Here is a 19,508-nt window from a genome sequence, read left to right as displayed (position 1 = left end):
ACTCGGTCTTGACTTGGACTCGAACCTCTTTGGACTTGGACTCGACAACGGTGGACTTGACTACAGCCCTAGTGAACTGACTGATGCTGTTCGTGGCCTTATGACTCAAAGATCCAATCCAGGCTCTGAAAATCCTCAAAAACCTAAGTTTAAGCCCCGATATACTCAAGATGGTCAGCCTATTTGTATGAGGTGTGAAGGCGTGGGACACATAGTCAAGTGTCTTTTAGACACAGGCAACAATGTGAGCACATTGACAGAAAGCTTTTTCAGGGGGCACTTGCATGGGGAGGATAGGGATATGCATAGCACCATGAAGTGGCTCAAAATCACAGCTGCAAATAAACTGCCTCTCCCATATTTGGGGTATGTTGAGTTGTATATCCAGGTGATGGGGGTGACGATACCGGGCTGTGGATTTTTGATAGTTTGCAACCAGGGTGATGAGGGGGCTGACCATTCACCCCCAGGCATTCTTGGCATCAACATTGCTCAGCGTTGTAAGCAACTGATCCTGGCTGAGTTTGATAGTGCTTTTGCAGGGACATTAGATTCAGATTGGCGAGCGGCTTTTAATAAGGTACTTGAGGCAGCCGTAATTGGCCCAATCTCTACAGTTCGAGTAGCTGGAAACCTTAAGACCCGTGTGCCTGCAGCCTCCATTTCCACAATTCAGATTCGAGTGCATAAGCAGCTGCCCATAAACCATGGTGTAATGGTTCTCGAGCCAATGGCTATGACATTGCCAGGGGGATTGGTGGTAGTGGCTACAGTAGTATCTTTGAGCAAACGTGTGTTTCCGGTGCAGTTGTTGAATCTAGCACTTGAGGATGTCTGGCTGCCTCCTAAAGCCTGGCTCGGTGTATTGTCCCAGGGTCTTCCTGTCGAGGGTGGGACCTGTGAAGTCGCGTTTAGGCGGGTGACTGGGGATCATGAAGAAGTCACTGTCAGAGTAAGATCGATGACAGAAACCCCAAGTGATTTCCATTGTCCATCAGACAGGGTACAGATCGGGGGAACTCCTGAGCAACAGGTAGCGCTACGAGCGTTGTTGAGGCAGTACTCAGATGTGTTTGCTATGAGTGATAAGGATCTTGGGTACACCGAACTGGTGAAGCATGAGATCCCTGTGAATGATGAAATTCCCGTCACCCAAGCATACAGGAGGATACCCCCAAATCAATTTGAGGAGGTGATGGACCATATTTCTGGTCTGCTCAAGAAGGGAGTCATAAAGGAAAGTTCCAGTTCGTACGCATCACCCGTAGTGTTAGTGCGGAAGACTGATGGAAATCTACGATTGTGCGTAGATTATCGCAAGCTGAATGCAAAAACTCAGCGTGACGCATTTCCCCTGCTGAGGATAGATGAGAGCTTAGATGCGCTGTCAGGGCTCAGGTGTTTTCCACCATAGACCTTGCAAGCAGCTATCATCAGGTCGCTGTCCATGAAAAGGACAGACATAAAACCGCTTTTGTTACACCGTTCGGGTTGTATGAGTTTGTGAGGATGCTGTTCAGTCTTTGTAACGCTCCGACGACATTCCAGAGGCTCATGCAGGCCGTTATGGGTGCACTGGTGTTTGAAATGGTTCTGGTGTATTTGGATGACCTGTTGGTCTATTCAAGTACATTTGAGAGCCACCTGGCCAGGCAGGATTAAAAATCAAAGTGAAGAAGTGCAGTTTTCTCCAAAGTGAGGAAAGGTTTTTAGGGCATCTCGTGTTGTCTCAGGGGGTAAGCCCTGATCCAGACAAGGTGAGCGCTGTACAGCAGTGGCCAGTACCTTGGTCAGTGAAAGAACTGCGATCCTTTTTGGCATTCTGCAGTTATTATTTGGGGTTCTGCAGGGTGCTTGGACGTCTAAGTGCCAGCAGGAATTTGAGCATCTTAAAGGGGAGTTGACTAGCGCTCCCATGCTGGGATTCGCAAACTTCTCTCTTCCCTTTGTGTTAGAGACAGATGCCAGTAGTGTGGGACTCTGCGCTGTTTTGTACCAGTATCGGGGGAAAGGAAAAAGGTCATCGCCTATGCCAGCCATAGGTTGAGAGGTGCTGAGCGAAATGACCGGAACTACAGCACCATGAAGTTAGAACTCCTAGCTCTAAAGTGGGCTGTAGTTGAGAAATTCTGGGGTTATTTGTGGGGTCTCAGTTCACTGTTCTCACCGATAACAACCCACTCTGTCACTTGAATACTGTGAAGCTGGGGGCGGTGGAACAAAGGTGGGCAGCACAGTTGGCAGTGTTTAGCTTTGAGGTCCAGTACCGGCCCGGGCGCTGCAACACCACTGCCGACGCCCTCTCACGTAGGCCCGGCCCAGAAGAAAGGGATGCACTGACTGAGGATGCAGAGTACGATGGTTGCATGGCCATCTGTAATGAGTTGCATGCCAGAACAGCCGTAGAGCTCGACCTTGATGAATCTGGGTAGAGTTGTCTGAAGACATAGTGAGCACAGAGTCTGCTCTTGTAAACACGCCAACATTCCCAGGGTATGCTCAGAAGGAGCTTTGCTGTTTTCAGGAGGCAGACCCTACATTGGGCATCCTGAAGCAATTTTGGCAGGCAAAGAGGAATCCCTCGGCCCATGAGAGACGGGGTTTGCCTCGGAGAGTGCAGTCATTGCTCAAGCAATGGACCAAGATTAAGGAGGAGAATGGACTTTTGTTTCGGGTGTTTGATGATGCAGCTTTAGGGGACTGTCGGCAACTATTACTTCCTGTGTGCTTGGTTGAGCAGGTGTTACAGCGCGTACGTGACTAAATTGGGCATCAGGGGATTGAAAGAACGTTGAGTTTGCAGAAGCAAAGATGCTATTGGGTGGGCATGCATGAAGCTGTGGACAAGTGGGTAAAAAATTGCCAACGTTGTGTACTTGCTAAAATGCCCCAGCCCAAGATACGCTCCTCCTGGGTCCCTTTTTTGGCTTCCCGTTTTTTGGAGGTGGTCGGTGTTGACTTTACCACTCTGGAGCCCGCCTCTGATGGTCGCGAAAATGTCCTAGTAACTCCGCATTCTTCGACAGGATATTCCCCGTATTACATGTTGTTTGGCATGCAACCGCACCTTCTGGTGGATGTGTTGTTGGAGCGAGAGCCTGAGGGAGTCCCAGAGTTCAATTGGTTGTCTGTTCACAGGGAGCGACTCCAAGACACTCATGCTAAAGCACAAGAATATACTGCGAAAAAGGCAGCGGAGAGAGTTGCCAGGTATAAAAATCATGTGTATTGTCCTGAAGTCGGCATTGGGCAGCAAGTGTACTTAAGTTACCGTCCTGCCGGGAGAAATAAGATCAAGGACGCATGGGGTCCCGAGGTTTTCTTGGTAAAAGATGTCCAAGGAACTACGTATGTTGTGGAGCCAAGGGGAGTAGGTGTGCAGAAACGAGTACACAGGTCAGATATTCGACCCTGTCCCGTACTACCTCCGCTGCCGGCTCCGCGTAGTAAAGTACGCCCGGTAAAAGAAGTGGCTAGTCTACAGATTGAACAGCCATCGATCCCCTCAGCGGTTGAGTGTGTAGTTGTGGAGCAGACGTGGCAACATTAGAACATGCAGTCAATGCCTTTGGTAGGACCGCCTAGTCCACAGGCAGAGGTTTTGGTTGAGCCTGAGTTAGAGGAGTGTGTGGAAGGGGCCCTGTCAGAGGAAGACGTAGAGGAAGGAGCTTGTGGCGAAGACTCCATTTCAATAAGCTCTTTTCCCGATGCTGTTATGAAGCGTCCAGTCCCAGCCCCGAGAGGTAGTTCGGCTTCGCCAGACGAAGCACGAGCACCTATACCAGTGCCGCGTCGGGCCCGAAGGGACACGGCGGGTAAACACAGTAATCCACATAACTTGCCCAGGTCTGTTTGCAACGCGGTGTCATTCATTCCAGATATCTTGTCTCAAGTTTTGGCAGGCATGGTAATGTACACCTCTGAAAGACTAAAGGGGGCTGGTGGGAATTAAATTAGCAGTCCACGAGGATGTAGACTTGAGGCATGGGAGAATGTAACCAGGGCAACAACAGCCTGTGGTTGTACCTACCCGCCTTTAGGGGGAGCTCTTGCGTATATGTGTTTTGTAATCGTGAATGCGAGAAGAAGCGGAAAGAAAACGGCTGGCGCTTACATTGCCTTGAGCACATGTGAACTGGCTCGTGTCACTCGAGTGGATTAGAGACGTTTTCTCGGGCAGCAGGAAAAATATCTCACTTCGTTATTAGTGTTTGCTGTGCGAGGATTAAACGGTCGTCCGGTTATATGCCTGTGTGTATGCGGGGAAGTTCCGAGCGGTGACAGTAAACAGGATGCAGTGACGGAGATAGCGCATGAGTGTTCATTTAGCATATTTAAAAGTTTGCACTCTCAGATTTTTTTATCACATAATGTAGGTTAAGAGTGACACAAACTCGTTTTCCTTTGTTAAAATTGTATCAGAGGGGAGAGGGGCCTCCGAGTGCGCACGTGAGTCAGCCGGCATCTTAAGCCCTATTCGCACGGGATTAGTATTATCTGGGGACCTCTGGTCATTTGTAATAATTGCAGAGATTGTCTGTGATCATGTTGAGCATTCGCACTGGATAAGTGAACTCTGTGATTTTACTCGAATTTACTGACTTATCTCCCGGAAATGACGTGAAGGCGCTTCCCTCTTTCTAAACATGGCGCGAAAGAGAGCTTAACACAGATGCGCTGTCTGACAGAGATTCACCGACGCAGCCTTTAGCCCGTTACTGTACACACCAGGCTGGACCTCGTGTTGCGTTTTGCCGCGTCCCACAGTTTAGAAGCTATCTATCTTCATTGAATATGTCAAAGCAACTGTTTCAAATCGCGCGAATAAGAGCGTGATTACATAATGTAACGCTAGACAAAGGATGTCAAAAAAAACGGATGCTGCGTTAATTGCGTTAAATATTTTTCACACCTTAATTTGAAATAATTGATTGCATGCGTTAACGTGTTACCGTTGACAGCCCTTCTTGAAAGTCTTGTCGTTGTAGGTGTAGTTGTATGTAAACAGAAGAATGTTCCTTACCGCATGCTGCCATGCATGTCATCCATCTCCATATATTCCTTCTTTTTTGTTTCGCTCTTCTGATCCTGTCATGTTTTTTTACTGTGAATATTTTCTCTCTGCCAATATTATTGTTGTCTCGTATGTAGCGACATAACCCAGCACCCAAAATACTGTGAAAACACTCCAACGCAGCTTCCATTCTTTGCGAAAGATGACTGAAAAGGTGCACAGAAACCTTGAAAAAATGAGATACGATCCCGCCAAATCTTGATCAAAATTTCAAATCGCAGAGATGCCAATTCGCACTGGACTAATATTATCACAGGACCTCGGTGTCAAAATATGGTAGGTAATTAGCTACCAGACTGCTTTCCTGTAGCTCAGTGGTTAGAGCATGGCACTAGCAACGCCAAGGCCGTGGGTTCGATCCCAGGGGATTGCACATACTTAGAAACAAAAAAATGTATAGTATAATGCAATGTAAGTCACTTAAAATGCATTAAAAAAGGACTTCTTGCATTCCATTGAAGTATTTTTAGTGTATTGTGAATGGGATGTTCCTCCGCTTAGCATTTTTCCTATAGTTTCTTTATCCAGTCCTATTATAAAAAGATACTTTTCTGCTGATTTCACAATTATCTTGATTTTTTCAGTTTTCTTGTCCGTTTAAGCCGCACAATTTATTACATCTACCATGAATAATACAAAATCACTTTTGTTTACAATCAAAGTATCCTCTTTGATTCTTTCACATACTTCACATGATCTTGTTTTGTTAATTATCGCAACATCCTCTTTTAATTTCCTTGACTGATTAGGAACTTTCCTCAATGCTTCAGCATATGTTATTCCTTGTGATATTTTCACTGTCCACCGCCCCGACACTGCGTGCCCATTGCACACGGCACCCCAACCCTGCAGGGAGGCATCCGTCATCACCACGACGTGCCTTGACCCCTGCCCTAGGGGAACCCCTGTCCGCAAGAAGGTCATGGGAGACCAGGGCGTTAGCGTGCGTCGGCAGAAAGGCGTGATAACCATACGCCTGCTGCCGGTGTGCCACGCTCTCCAAGGAACCCGACTCTGTAGCCAGTGTTGGAGCGGTCGCATGTGCATCGACCCGAGGGGGACCACCCCCGCCGAGGATGCCATGTATCCCAGGAGCCTCTGAAATTGTTTCAGGGGGACCGCTGACTGCCTGAAAAGCTTCAGGCAGTTCAACACTGACTGGGCGCGCTCTGTAGTCAGTCGTGCTGTCATGGAGACAGAGTCGAGTTCGATACTGAAATAGAGGATGCTCTGCACCGGGGTTGGATCCCTTGCCGGGGGGGGGGCCCGGGGAGGAGATCGGCTGTGCTGTTTTTCCTGCCTGGCATTACGCAGCTCAACGCACTGTCTGACTGAAAGTGCTGAGGGCTGGTGTTTATACACGACGTTGCGTCATGGCGAAGTGCAACGTTGAGTTCCTGCATAAGCGCTGGGTCGGTCTTACCCTCGTGGAGTTCTCTCAACGCCTTGGCCTGGCAGGAGCCATAGCGTGGAGAGAGGAGGCAGCTTGGTCCGCAGCAATGTAAGTTCTCGACACCAGAGATGCCGAGACCCCACATGCTTTGGACGGGAGTCTAGGTCGAGCCCCCCAGGTGGCCGCCGCCTGCGGGCACGAGTGCACCACGGCGGCATACTCCACCTGGGGGACATAGACGTATCCACTAGCTGTCTCACCCTCGAGGGAAGAGAGGGTGACAGAACTTTGTTTGACGTGAAACGTGCCGGAAAGTTCCTCATGCACTTCCGGAAAACACGGCACTGGGGGTGGGAGAGGCAGTGCGGGCACTGCAACCCAATGCTCACGGCGGCCCGGGAAAGCGTGGCTGACATTTCGACGTCTGCTTCTTCCTGGGTTCGACCCCCCGAGGGAGGGAGCCCGAGGAATCGTCGGAGTCGGATGGCAGTACGTCACCCCCCGATGCTGCAAGAGACATCTCATCATCACGCATCGTGTCCGAATACGTGGTTGAGGAACAAGACGGTGGGACTGTCTCCTGGGGAACGGTCAGACGAGCGAGACGAGGTGCGAACGGTCCGTGAGCCAGTGGCTGGCAGATTAACGCTCATATCACCCTCGCTGCTTGCCGTAGCAACGGAACGGGGAGCAGACGAGGTGGTGGCTGAGTCCCGTGGGAACACAGCCACCCGTGACGCAACGTCTGAATCGTCAACCACCGCAGTGCGGGCAAGACGTATCCACAACGTCTGCCCCAGCGTACTGGAAGCAGACATTGTGTCTGTCCCCCTCCTCGATGAGTGTGTTGCACCTATGAGAACAGCGGGACATGCCACGCTGGAGAAATTTGCTCTTTTAGAGAAAAACACCCGAACACTTCTGGCACTGCCGAGACGCCCAGGGGAAGTCGCTGCAGGAAGGGACTGTTTGCTGCACCACGTCGTAAGATTCCAGCAGTAATTCGGCGTAGAATTTGAAGTCTCGAAGTCGATCAGTGTGAAGGCTCCCTTTTATACCCGGGCGGAGTCCGACATGCAAATTTCATTCGCCAATTTCATTGGCCTTTTCTAAACTAGTCAGAAGTTGATAGGTTCTCAAGAGCGAACCCCATCTGTCGGCTCGACCCAACGTTGAGAGACCGACAGACAGGGAACAGAGCACAATAACACAATGTCATACACGAGGCACAAAGTACAGGGTACAATCACAAGCGGACACGCATACAAGCACAACGAACGAGCACAGGACAATGAACACGAGGGCATCTTATAGGGAACAAACAAGGGAAGATAACGAGGGGCAGGTGAGGAACATGAGACACGGCAGGACGGCAATACGGGAAACGAGAGGGGCGGGGCCAATGACGAGACACGAGAAAGCACATGGAATGTCAATGATAAACAAACCATGACTTTCTCACACTAAATGTAAGGGATCTGACACGATCCTGCCACAAGACTAGAGAACCAAGAACAAGAAGGCAGGACCATGACACTATTGATGTTGCTACTACACAGAGATTACTATCACTTTTCACGAAATGAAATTGCTGCCTTTTTTTCCATTTTTCCTTCTTCGCTTTGTGCCATTTTTTAATCCTACCATACTCCAGTCCCCTATTTTCCCACTGTCCACCTCCATACTTCCTGGTTCACTATCATACCTGTCACATTCTTCTGCCATCTCGGATCCATTCACAGTACAGTTGTTGCCAACCGACAACGAACACAACAAAAGTGTTCAGGTGTGAGTGCAATTATGGTGATAATCGGGTGCAAGGAGTTATGGGAAGTGTAGTCTGTGAGTTCAAAAGTCAGGTGAAAGGGAACAGGAATGGCCGGGAGAAGGTGCTGATGCAGGGGGCGTGGCAGACAGCGAGTTGGAGTTGTTACAATAACAAGCATCAAAGACTGATTTCAGTCTTTGACTCAGTGAATATTAAAAAATATATATTTTTGAAGGATGTTCTTTACATTATTTAGGATTATTTTATGTTAAAAACAATAATCACACAAAATGACTTCAGCTGGGTTTTCACAGACAGGGGCACATATAGCCTACCATTTATCACCAGTCCTGTGATAAGTGGCTGGACCACTATGACATCTGGCATGCCAAAAAAAACATTTTTTTGTAAATGACATGCAGATTTGATGGCTTAATGCTAGCCAGAAACCATGGTAATTTGCATTGGTGTTAGTGCAGTTGGGTGGGATCATACCTCCCATTGTGTAATCTCACTGCACTTGCTGTCCTTTAAATAAAAAAACAACAATTAAAATAGTTATTTTACTGCTGACATTTTAGAGGTAAAGGTCAACATTTTAATGAAGATCAATTGTGTAACAGATGAAATAATGTGATGATGACTTGACATCAAGATTTAAATAATGAGCTGAGGACAATATCATGAACGTTCAACGTTCTTCTTTGGAGAAACGATTTTGGTCTACTTGCATGGGTTCTGGGACTGGAGGGTGGTGGGTTTGGTGAAGGACATGTAGCGGGTGCAGCAGCTGGACAGGCAGAAAGACGCTGAGAGATTCGGACAGAACGCTGAATGAGGTTTTCCAGCCCAATGGAGTCATCATATAAAGCCAGATGAGTGCGAACTTCAGAGCCCAAACCCTGACGATAAACATATAGAAGAGCCATCTCATTCCAACCGCTGTTAGCATCCAACGTGCGGAATTGTAATGCATACTTTGCCACCGAAGATGTAAATGATGATCGCGAGTGAAGCAGCTGATCTTGCACAGAGAGAGGGTTGGCTGTCTGGCTGAAGACCTCCTGAAAGTGCTGGAAGAAGGAAAGTTGGTGACAGGCCCCCAAGTGTTCCAAATGTTTTGCACCCATTGCAGGGCTTTTACAACAGGGAGATAACATGAGCAATCTTTGCCTTTTCGGACGGAAACAGATGAGGTTGCATCTCAAAGTATAATTTACATTGATGAATAAACCCTCTAAATTCCTCCACCGATCCTGAGAACTTATTGGGAATGGTCATGGGAATGGTGGTGGTGATATTGTTAACCGGAGGTGCAGATGGTGTAAGTTGACGGAGGATGGAAACCAGTTCGGGCTACATTATCATGCTTTCATGTCCAAAAATCACATTTGCCTGGAAAATATAGTTATCTTTTTTAACAGGCTATGGCACCACCATTCTGCTTTTGGATGAAGGTTGTGTGTTCTCTGTCATATACTGCTTTGTGGGTATCCCCATTACCCTACTGCTGTTGCCCTGTCTTACACATGCCTTTCTGCCCTGGATAACACACACTCTTATAAAGAAACTTCAAGTCTACTGGGGATTGTCTTGCAACCATGCTGCTTTGCTGCACTGCAGCATGTTCACCATCTACACAGCAGCGCTGTTTTTCTTGCTTCCTGCTGGTACTTACTGTCTGTTAGAGAATGACTGGAGTTACCTGGAGTCGCTGTATTCTTGTTTTATCTCCCTTAGCACAACTGGACTTGGAGACTTCCTGCCTGGGAGGACTAAAAGCCAAGTAGCACATCAGGGCCTAGAGTTTGTTACCTCTTGTGAGTCCTCCAGAAGTTTTAGCACAGTTTTCTATAAAAAATGTTTTGTCATTAACTGCCATAATGTACACAGTACTGTATAGACTTCACAAGATGTAAACACCGGTCCAGCAGCACTTCCGGTTTCATTTGTGTAGTGTTAAAATAACTGAAATAGGAAGATCTTCTGGACCAGCATTGCTTCCGAAGGGAGTTAATCTTTGCCTGACCAACACTCAACTCAACTCAACTTTATTTATATAGCTCTTTTACAATTTTCATTGTTACAAAGCAGCTGTACATGAGACATATTGACTATAAGCAAAATAATTAAAGTTGTACCTGCAAAAACAAGAAAAGGTTGAAAACACAGAAGACAGACATACCCACATACAAAACACTCCACACACACAATATGCACACGTACTAACACACATAGACATAGAGACACACACACACACACGGATGCGCACGCACGCACACACACACACACACACAACACACACACACACGTACGTACACAGACAAGTACGCACACACACACACACACACACACACACGCACACACACACACACACACACACACACACACACACACACACACACACACACACACGCTCAGTGAGAGCACACATTTAGGATAAAGGAGAGAGAAGCACAGGTCAAATATAACAGACTATAAATTCCTATATGCAATATTAATTAAGTAAAACTTTAAAATTCTAAAGCAGCCCCCCCGGTCAGGCAGATAGTGCAAAAACAGTATGCAAACGGTGGCGAGGAACCCAAAACTCTAATCGAGAAAAAAAACCTCAGGAGAACCCAGGCCCAACCAGGGGATTCCAGTTCCCCTCTGGCAAAAGCTGCTGCCTCTGCACAAGCTCCAGAGAACTTGCACAACAAGGCTAAATAAAATAAATAAACTTAATAATAAAATAAATTATAGTTTAAGATTATCATTAATAATCTAATAGCATTTGAAATTTTGTGGTGAAGACATGTCAAGAGACCGCGTCCTTCTTTATCCAGCTCTATCATCTCAGCTCTTGTCAGGTCCCCACTTCCCATTCTCCGCTCTACCATCAGGTCAGGCCATGAACTGCATCCTGCTCGCTGTGGTAACCTTGGAACAATGAGACAAGACTGGCTGAGAGTAGAGTACTGTTCTGTACTCTTTGATGCAACAAGTACATCAGTTGTGTTTTTGGTTCCGGTTGATCTAACTAATGCAGCCTAAACCCTCTGAAGATTTATATTATGGAAGAGTAGTGTATGCAAGATTAAAAAGATGCGTCTTTAGTCTAGATTTAAACTGACAGAGTGTGTCTGCCTCCCGGACAGTGCAGGGAAGACTATTCCAAAGTTTAGGCGCTAGATAGGAAAAGGATCTACCACCTGCACTTGATTTTGAAATTCTAGGTATTACCAACTGACAGGACGCCTGAGAGCGTAATGCACGTGAAGGACTGTAATACAAAAGGAGTTCATTCAAGTACTGAGGAGCTAAACCATGTAAGGCTTTATAGGTAATAAGCAAGATTTTAAAGTTAACGCGATGCTTTATAGGTAACCAGTGCAAGGTTGACAGAACCGGGCTAATATGTTCATACTTTTTTGTACGTGTAAGAACTCGAGCTGCCGCGTTTTGGACCAATTGGAGTTTTTGTAATAAGCCTGCAGGGCAACCACCTAACAGTGCATTACAGTAATCTAGTCTTGATGTCATGAATGCATGAATTAACTTCTCTGCATCTGAGATTGACAGCATATGACGTAGTTTAGATATATTCTTAAGATGGAAAAACGCAATTTTACAGGTGTTGGCGACGTGGCTCTCAAATGACAGATTACTATCGAATAGAACGCCAAGATTCTTTGCTGACGACGAGGGTTTTATGGAACATCCGTCAATAGTTAAACAGTATTCTTGGTTGTTACTTATAGCAGTTTTCGGTCCAATAAGTAACACTTCCGTTTTGTCCGAGTTCAGTAATAAAAAGTTGTTACTCATCCAGTTTTTTATATCGACTATGCATTCCATTATTCGATGGAACTGCTGTGTTTCATGAGGCTTCGAGGAAATATAAAGTTGAGTATCATCAGCATAACAGTGAAAGCTAACTCCGTGTCGCTTTATTATATCTCCTAGAGGTAGCATGTATAATGCGAAGAGCAGAGGCCCTAAGACTGAGCCCTGTGGTACACCGTACTGGACTTGCGATTTGCGTGACACCTCATTGTTTATTGCTACAAATTGAAAACGGTCGGATAAATAAGATTTAAACCATTTCAAAGCTATTCCCTTAATGCCGACATAATTTTCGAGTCTATGTAGGAGTGTGCTGTGGTCAATGGTATCGAATGCAGCACTAAGGTCTAGCAGCACCAATAACGAGATACAACCTCGGTCAGACGCCAATAGCAGATCATTTGTAACTCTGATCAAAGCAGTCTCTGTACTGTGACATGCTCTAAATCCAGACTGGAATTCTTCATTGATGTCATTCCTTTGGAGGAAGGAGCATAATTGAGTTGAAACTACTTTTTCCAGAACTTTAGATATGAAAGGTAGATTCGATATAGGCCTGTAGTTCCTTAGTTCTCTAGGGTCGAGTTGGGGTTTTTTGACAAGGGGCCTTATAACAGCCACCTTATATGCTTTAGGCACATGTCCTAATGTCAGAGATGAGTTAATAATACCAAGAAGAGGATCTATAATTTCTGGGAGCATCTCTTTCAGTAGATTTGTAGGTATAGGGTCTAGTATGCATGTTGTTGATTTAGATGATCTAATAATTTTAGACAGCTCATCTTGATCTACACAAACACAGTAATGTACAGTATGTCCAAAACTCCAGTAAAAGGCCTGTTGAAGACTGTTGTTATGTGCATTTTGATTCAAGGTTTCTCCCCTTTCAATTTATCTTGTGATGGGACTAATCATCTTGTTCGTAGTTCTGAAAAATAATTTGGGAGCTGCAGAAGATTCAGGCAGTTTTGCTTTTTTTTTTGCTGGACCACAAGAGGGAGAGCTGAAGGGGGTATGTTTGGATGAGCTTGTTCTTTATGTGCGATGGCGTGTTTGTGTCATGTTGGCTTAGAACCTGTGCTCAGCTCTTATGGCTCAGCCTTCTTCATCTGCCAGTGTGATGAATGCGGTTTTATACTCCTATTATGGTCTTTTTGCAGGGGGTTTCCCACTTGGTGATAGTGTGGACCATAAACAACTTGGAACTCAGTTTTACAAAATGTCAACATTTTAAACCCTCATGTGTAAACAAATTACAGAGCTTATTTAAATAACTTTTTGGTTTAGAAATGTTATTGGCATGCTTTAAGAAAAGCATATTTATAAACGTTTATGATGAAAGCTAAAACTTTGTCAAGCATTTGTTCCATCAGGTGACCTTATGGTCACAATGATCTTACATTGTCAACTGCTCTTTCATTCAGATTGATAGTTAGCAGGTGCTGCATGCATGTCTATATTTATCACTGCAGCTCAAATGTTAACTCTTACAGAAGTCTTACAGAACTGGAGTAATATTACCACAATGTAATTTTCCACTCATAGATTTCCCTCTATGCAATACAGTTCACATTGTCTAAGTCTGAGGTCAATAAGATTATTGCTTATCTTTTTAATTTTGGATGCTTTGGTTATCTTGTCCACTTTTAAAAAGTGGACAACCACATAAAAACTTTTTTAAAAAGTAATATTTAGGCTATGTAATGCGGTCAGCAGTTATGAATCAGGGTATTTTATAACAGCTTAGAACTCAGCTCAAACAATCAGAAGGACCAGAACTGACCGTTTTATAAATTTATTGGGTAACGCTTTAGATTACGGCCCGCAATGTACCACGCATTTAAACAGAATTTACAGCATAACTAATTGTAACAATGATGTAACTCCACAGTACATATCTGTAGGTAAAAGGAAAAAATATGTAACATTTGGGGAATAAAGGGGTAAGGAAAATGTAAAAATAGTTATACAGTAAGTATTTTAAAACTAAGGGGTACCTATTTTAATATTACGTGGTATATGCATGACCTACTATTCTAGACAACAATTTTATGACTGGGAGAAAGTCAGCATGAACATATGCTGCGTACATTTTTGTAATATCTATGCACCATTAAACAAGCTACTGGGATATTTTTTAACTATGGATAGTTTTATTATTAAATTTAACCCGAGATTTATGTGATTGGTGGTTGGATAAATAGGACTTAAACCAGGCTAATGCCTTACCACCAATGCCAACATAGTTTTCTAGTTTATCTATTAGAATGGCATGGTCTATAGTATCAAAAGCGTCACTCAGGCCCATTAGGACTAAAAGAGAGATGGCGCCGCAACCAGATGCTACGAGAAGATCATTTGTCACTTTAAGTAGTGCTAGCCTAGACCTTAGTGGTTGGTTAATGCCATCGCAAAAAAGTCTATCAGCATACAGTCCGGTAATTCTGAGCCCTTTGCTAAGGATAAATATTCCTCAATGTAATCCTCAAGTGATCGTGTGCCCTGATTGAGAGCTAATAGCAGAATCGCTGTGTTCATACCTGGCCAGGGTTCTTCGGTAAAGCCGCTGGATCCTCGTGTGGCCAAGTATTCTGTAACGGGGCGAACGAGACGTGAGACGTGCGGATCCATATGCAAAGCTTTATTAGACATGGTCACAAACAGGCAGGGTCGATCACCAGCAAACACACTGTCAAAGGCAAACCAGTTCGTAATCCAAAAACAGGCGTGGGTCGGGGCAGGCAGCAAACAATCATAAATCCAATAGAAACAGGCAGGAATCAGAAAATAGGATACTGACCGTAGTAACTGTAACGTCACCAGTTTAATATTAAGATTTATTATAATCCTAGTTTATTCGCTGGTGAATCTCTGTTTACTGTCTGCTAGTGTAGCACCGGTTTTCTTTGCTGAGAGCGCTCTCATGAGGTGTCGCTTTTTAAACTGGCATTTTGTACATTAGTCTGTGTTGGTTTTATGATTAGACTGGGAGGCAGTGTCTGTCACATGGTCCATTGTTCCGTTAAAGTGCACATACATGCGACATGCCGATCATTTAGCACAAGTGTAATAATGATTTATATTTGTATTGTGTGTTATTTTAGTGATATCTCTCTTTGCTGTGTTCGGCTTGTTGCGTTTCAAGTCTGGGGTAGCATTGTAAACGTATCATGTGGTAAGTGTGATGGTATAATGATGTATTCTCACTTCTATAAGAAAGCACAGTAATTTAAATTACCTTACTGTACTGTTGTAAGTGTGTGTGTTGGGGGGAGGGGTTGGTGCACATGCGCAGAGGGCCAAGGTTCAAACGTCACGGTTCTCTACTGCTTTAAGGTATCCTGGAGAGGTGAGACATCCAGATCTCACCAGCTGATAACTGGAGTTTCTCAGGTATCAGTTCTTGCTCTTCTCTTCCTTTCTATGTATACCATCTCCCTGGGTCCAATTCGAACATGCAGGTATGTGCTCTACAACATCAGGAAAATCAGGCCCTTCCTGTCGGATCATGCCTCTCATCTGCTAGATCCAAGCTCTGGTCATATCAAGACTGGACTTCTGCAATTCTCTACTGGACGGCCTTTCAACCAATGCTGTGAAGCCCTTGCATATGATCCAGAATGCAGCTGCACGTCTTGTTTTCAATCAGCCTAAAAGAACCCATGTAACACTGACACTGGCCTGACACTGGCCTTCAGAACGATAACAGCAAATTTGCTCCTTTACCTCTACTCACTGCTCCAGGTCTCCATCCCCTCCCATCATCTTTGGTCTGAAAATGAGCGACGCCTGGTTGTTCCATCACAGCGAGGCACCAAATCGCTTGCAAAAACCTTTACTTATTCTGTTCCCCTGCGGTGGAATGAACTGCCAGCCTCCACCCGAACTGCAGCATCCTTCACAACTTTCAAAAGACAGCTCAAAACATACCTGTTCCGCATTTATTTGACTAACCAATAGCTGTCTATGTCTTGTGCGTATAAAAAAAATCTTGTTGTTCATTGCTTACTCCAGCTTTAATCCTCCTAGTACAGGGGTCTCCAACACGTCGCTTGCGAGCTACCGGTAGCTCGCGGCTTGATTGGTAGTAGCTCTCCAAGACATACATTACATCCAATCAAAATCAGCTAACATAAGGCGTCCCGCCCCTCCAATGCAAATGTATTCTTTTTATTTTTTGAATTTTATATAATTTATCTTTCATTGTTTTATTATTTAAGGTTTTATTATTAACTTTAAAATTTCAACCAACATTTAAAAAAAAATTACGTATCACGTCAAAGTTTAACTCAACAACGTCATCACGCTTATGCGTCAATAGCTTTGTTTTAAACATGAGTAAAGACAGCGCACAGTCCAAAAAAAGGAAAAAAACATATTATTTTCATGAGGAATGGGAGGGTGAGTTTTTTTTCACAAATGTAGGCGAAAGATGTGTGTGTCTAATTTGCGGCGCCAACGTTGCTGTTGGTAAAAAATGTAATGTCGCGCGACTTTCCTGTGGGTAGCGGGCTACGGACTGAAAAGGTAAAGCAACTTAAAGCAACACTACAGAAACAGCAATCCTTATTCACAAAACCGATAAAGAGAGGAAATGCTGTGACGGCGGCATCATTCAAAGTGGCGCGCATCCTGACGAAACACAAGAAACCGTTCACCGATGGCACCATGATAAAGGAAGCGATGACCGAAGTGGCCGAAACTTTATTCAGGGACCACAAAAGTAAGACGGAAATTATGTCTGCTATCGCTGATGTCCAGCTCAGTGCCAACACAGTGACACGGAGAGTTTCTATGCTTTCTTCAGATGCGATGGGACAATTAGAACAGGACATAGAAAGGTGTAAATGGTTTTCACTTCAATGTGATGAATCAGTGGACGCAAGTGATACAGCCCAGTTAGCTGTTTTTATTCGTATGGTTTTTGATGATTTTTCCACCAGAGAGGAGTTTTTAACTTTGCTTCCTCCCAAAAGCACTACCAGAGGAGTCGACATCTATAACGTGTTCAAGAACTACTGCGTGGAAAAACACCTGCCCCTTGAAAAGATGGTTTCTATAACAACAGACGGAGCTCCAGCCATGATAGGATGCCACTCTGGATTTATTGCACATTGTAAGGCCGACCCAGACTTTCCTACATTTCTGAACTATCATTGCATCATTCATCAACAGGCAATCTGCTCTAAGGTTATGCAGTTTGATCATGTCATGACACCAGTTGTTCGGATTATCAACTCAATCAGAGCAAAGTCTAAACAGCACAGATGTTTCAAACTGTTTCTTGATGAACTTTCTGCAGAGTATGGCGATCTTCTTTTTCACACAGAAGTCAGATGGTTGAGTAGGGGTAAGGTACTGCAGCGGTTTATTTCCTTGCTGAGTGAAATAAAGACTTTTATGGAAGCAAGGGGGGAGGACACCGACCTGTTGTCTGATGCTGGGTGGCTGCTTGACCTTGCATTCCTGGCTGATGTGACAGAGAAACTGAATCAGCTCAATCTTCAATTACAAGGTAAAGACAAGTCCTTATGTGACATGATCAGTGCTGTGAAGGCATTTAAGGCAAAGCTGTCATTTTACATGAATCAATTGAAAAACAAACAGTTGCAACACTTCCCCTCAGTTGTAAAGATGTTAGAAAGCCACCCAGATGCACCTGAAGTTTTGTATGTACGCAAGTACTGTGATATTCTGTCCAGGCTTGAACAGGAATTTGAGAAAAGGTTTAATGATTTTGAAAAACTTGAGCCATGTGTGGCATTCCTTGCCAACCCTTTTATGGAGATGGACATTGATGACATTTCAAAGCAGATGGCTGAACTCTTCAATGTCAATGCGTTGGAGATGGAGATTATTAATCTCCAAAATAATGTCCTGCTGAAATCTCACCAACATTCACCTAATTTCTGGAGTCTGGTAGACCCACAAGAGCACAAGAACATTCACCAAGCTGCCCTCAAAGAATCTGCTTTATTTGGATCTACATACCTTTGTGAAGCTGCATTTTCTGATATGAATGTGATTAAATGTAAATTCAGAACAAGACTGACAGATGAACATTTGAATGATTGCATAAGAGTGAAGCTAAGTTCTTACACACCAGCATACACATCTCTTGTTGAAACAATGCAGTGTCAGTCAGCTCATTGACTGTAAAAGTGTGAATGCAACATATTTGTTGCCTGTATTTTAGGTGTATTTGGTCATTTAAGAGTTATGATAATATGTTAAGAACTGTTTCAATGAAATAACTCTGATTCTGTTCTCAGTGTGTACAGTTTGACATCTTTTAGGTGTATTTCAGTTTAATTCAGGTGTATTTGTTAATTGATAGTGTCAAGAACTGTTTCAATGAAATAACTCTAATTCTGTTCTCCAAATGTACAGCTTGACATCTTTTAGGTGTATTTCAGGTGTATTTGTTCATTTGAAAGTTATGATAATATGAAAAAGAACTGTATTCTACAATTCTGTTCTTTTAAAGGGCAACATTAAATGTCAACGTATGCAACAATTTCAGTTTTTTATATGAAAGTTATGATACATCTAAGAGTTTTAAGTGTTGTGTGACGTGAGTAGCTCGCAGCCACTTTAATTTTTCAAAAGTAGCTCTCAACTGAAAAAAGAGCATTTGAACACACCAAAGACACAGAAAAACGTCTTGGTTACGGATGTAACCTCGGTTCCCTGATGGAGGGAACGAGACGTTGTGTCGAACCGACAGAATGGGGTTTGTCTTGAGAACCTATCATCTTCTGAGTAATTAGAAAAGGCCAATGAAAATTGGCGAATGAAATTTGCATGCCGGGCTCCTCCCCGGATGTCCGGGTATAAGAGGGAAGCCGGCGTGCTCATTCATTCACCTTTGGTCTGAGGAGCCTAAAGCATCCTCCCCCGACCGCTGGGGTGGGCGGCCAGTGTTGTGGCATGAGGGACACAACGTCTCGTTCCCTCCATCAGGGAACCGAGGTTACATCCATAACCAAGACGTTCCCTTTCTGTCGGTCTCTCGACGTTGTGTCGAACCGACAGAATGGGGTTCCTATGGAAAACGCCACAGCACTGAGCCGCGTCACAATCTCTGCGGAGCGACGTTGACTGGCCTGGGCGAGTCAGACGAACACCCTAACGCGAAATTATGACCCTCCAGTGGAGAGGAAGGGGGACCCAGAGCTTTACACAAAGTTGGGAAGCCCCTGTCACTGGCCGTCACGGGCGGAGGCCTAGTTCTCTAAATGGCGAGAAGCCGCCCGGCACCGTACGGGCCACTGGGTAAGCATTATTCCCCCCTGGGGGAAAAAACGCTGCAGAGGCCACTGCCTACCGTAGGGAGGAATAGAGGAGACACCACATGGCCTCACCATCAGGGGAGAACTCATGGGAGGAATGTGCGGACTGCAGGAGTTAACCGCAAGGTGGGAGTCCACCTGGGGAGGTCATGG

At 44.8% G+C, this 19,508-nt stretch overlaps 1 pseudogene; it reads left to right on the top strand.

Annotated features, from left to right (window-relative positions):
- Positions 1–3,553: 3,553 nt before the first annotated feature.
- LOC130548357 (potassium channel subfamily K member 1-like) lies at positions 3,554–13,135 on the top strand (annotated as a pseudogene).
- Positions 13,136–19,508: the final 6,373 nt, after the last annotated feature.

This window comes from Triplophysa rosa, linkage group LG1 (assembly GCF_024868665.1).
Source record: "Triplophysa rosa linkage group LG1, Trosa_1v2, whole genome shotgun sequence".
NCBI lineage: Eukaryota > Metazoa > Chordata > Actinopteri > Cypriniformes > Nemacheilidae > Triplophysa > Triplophysa rosa.
Note: the sequence above shows the minus strand (reverse complement) of the source record. Positions and strands in the feature narration are given on the sequence as shown.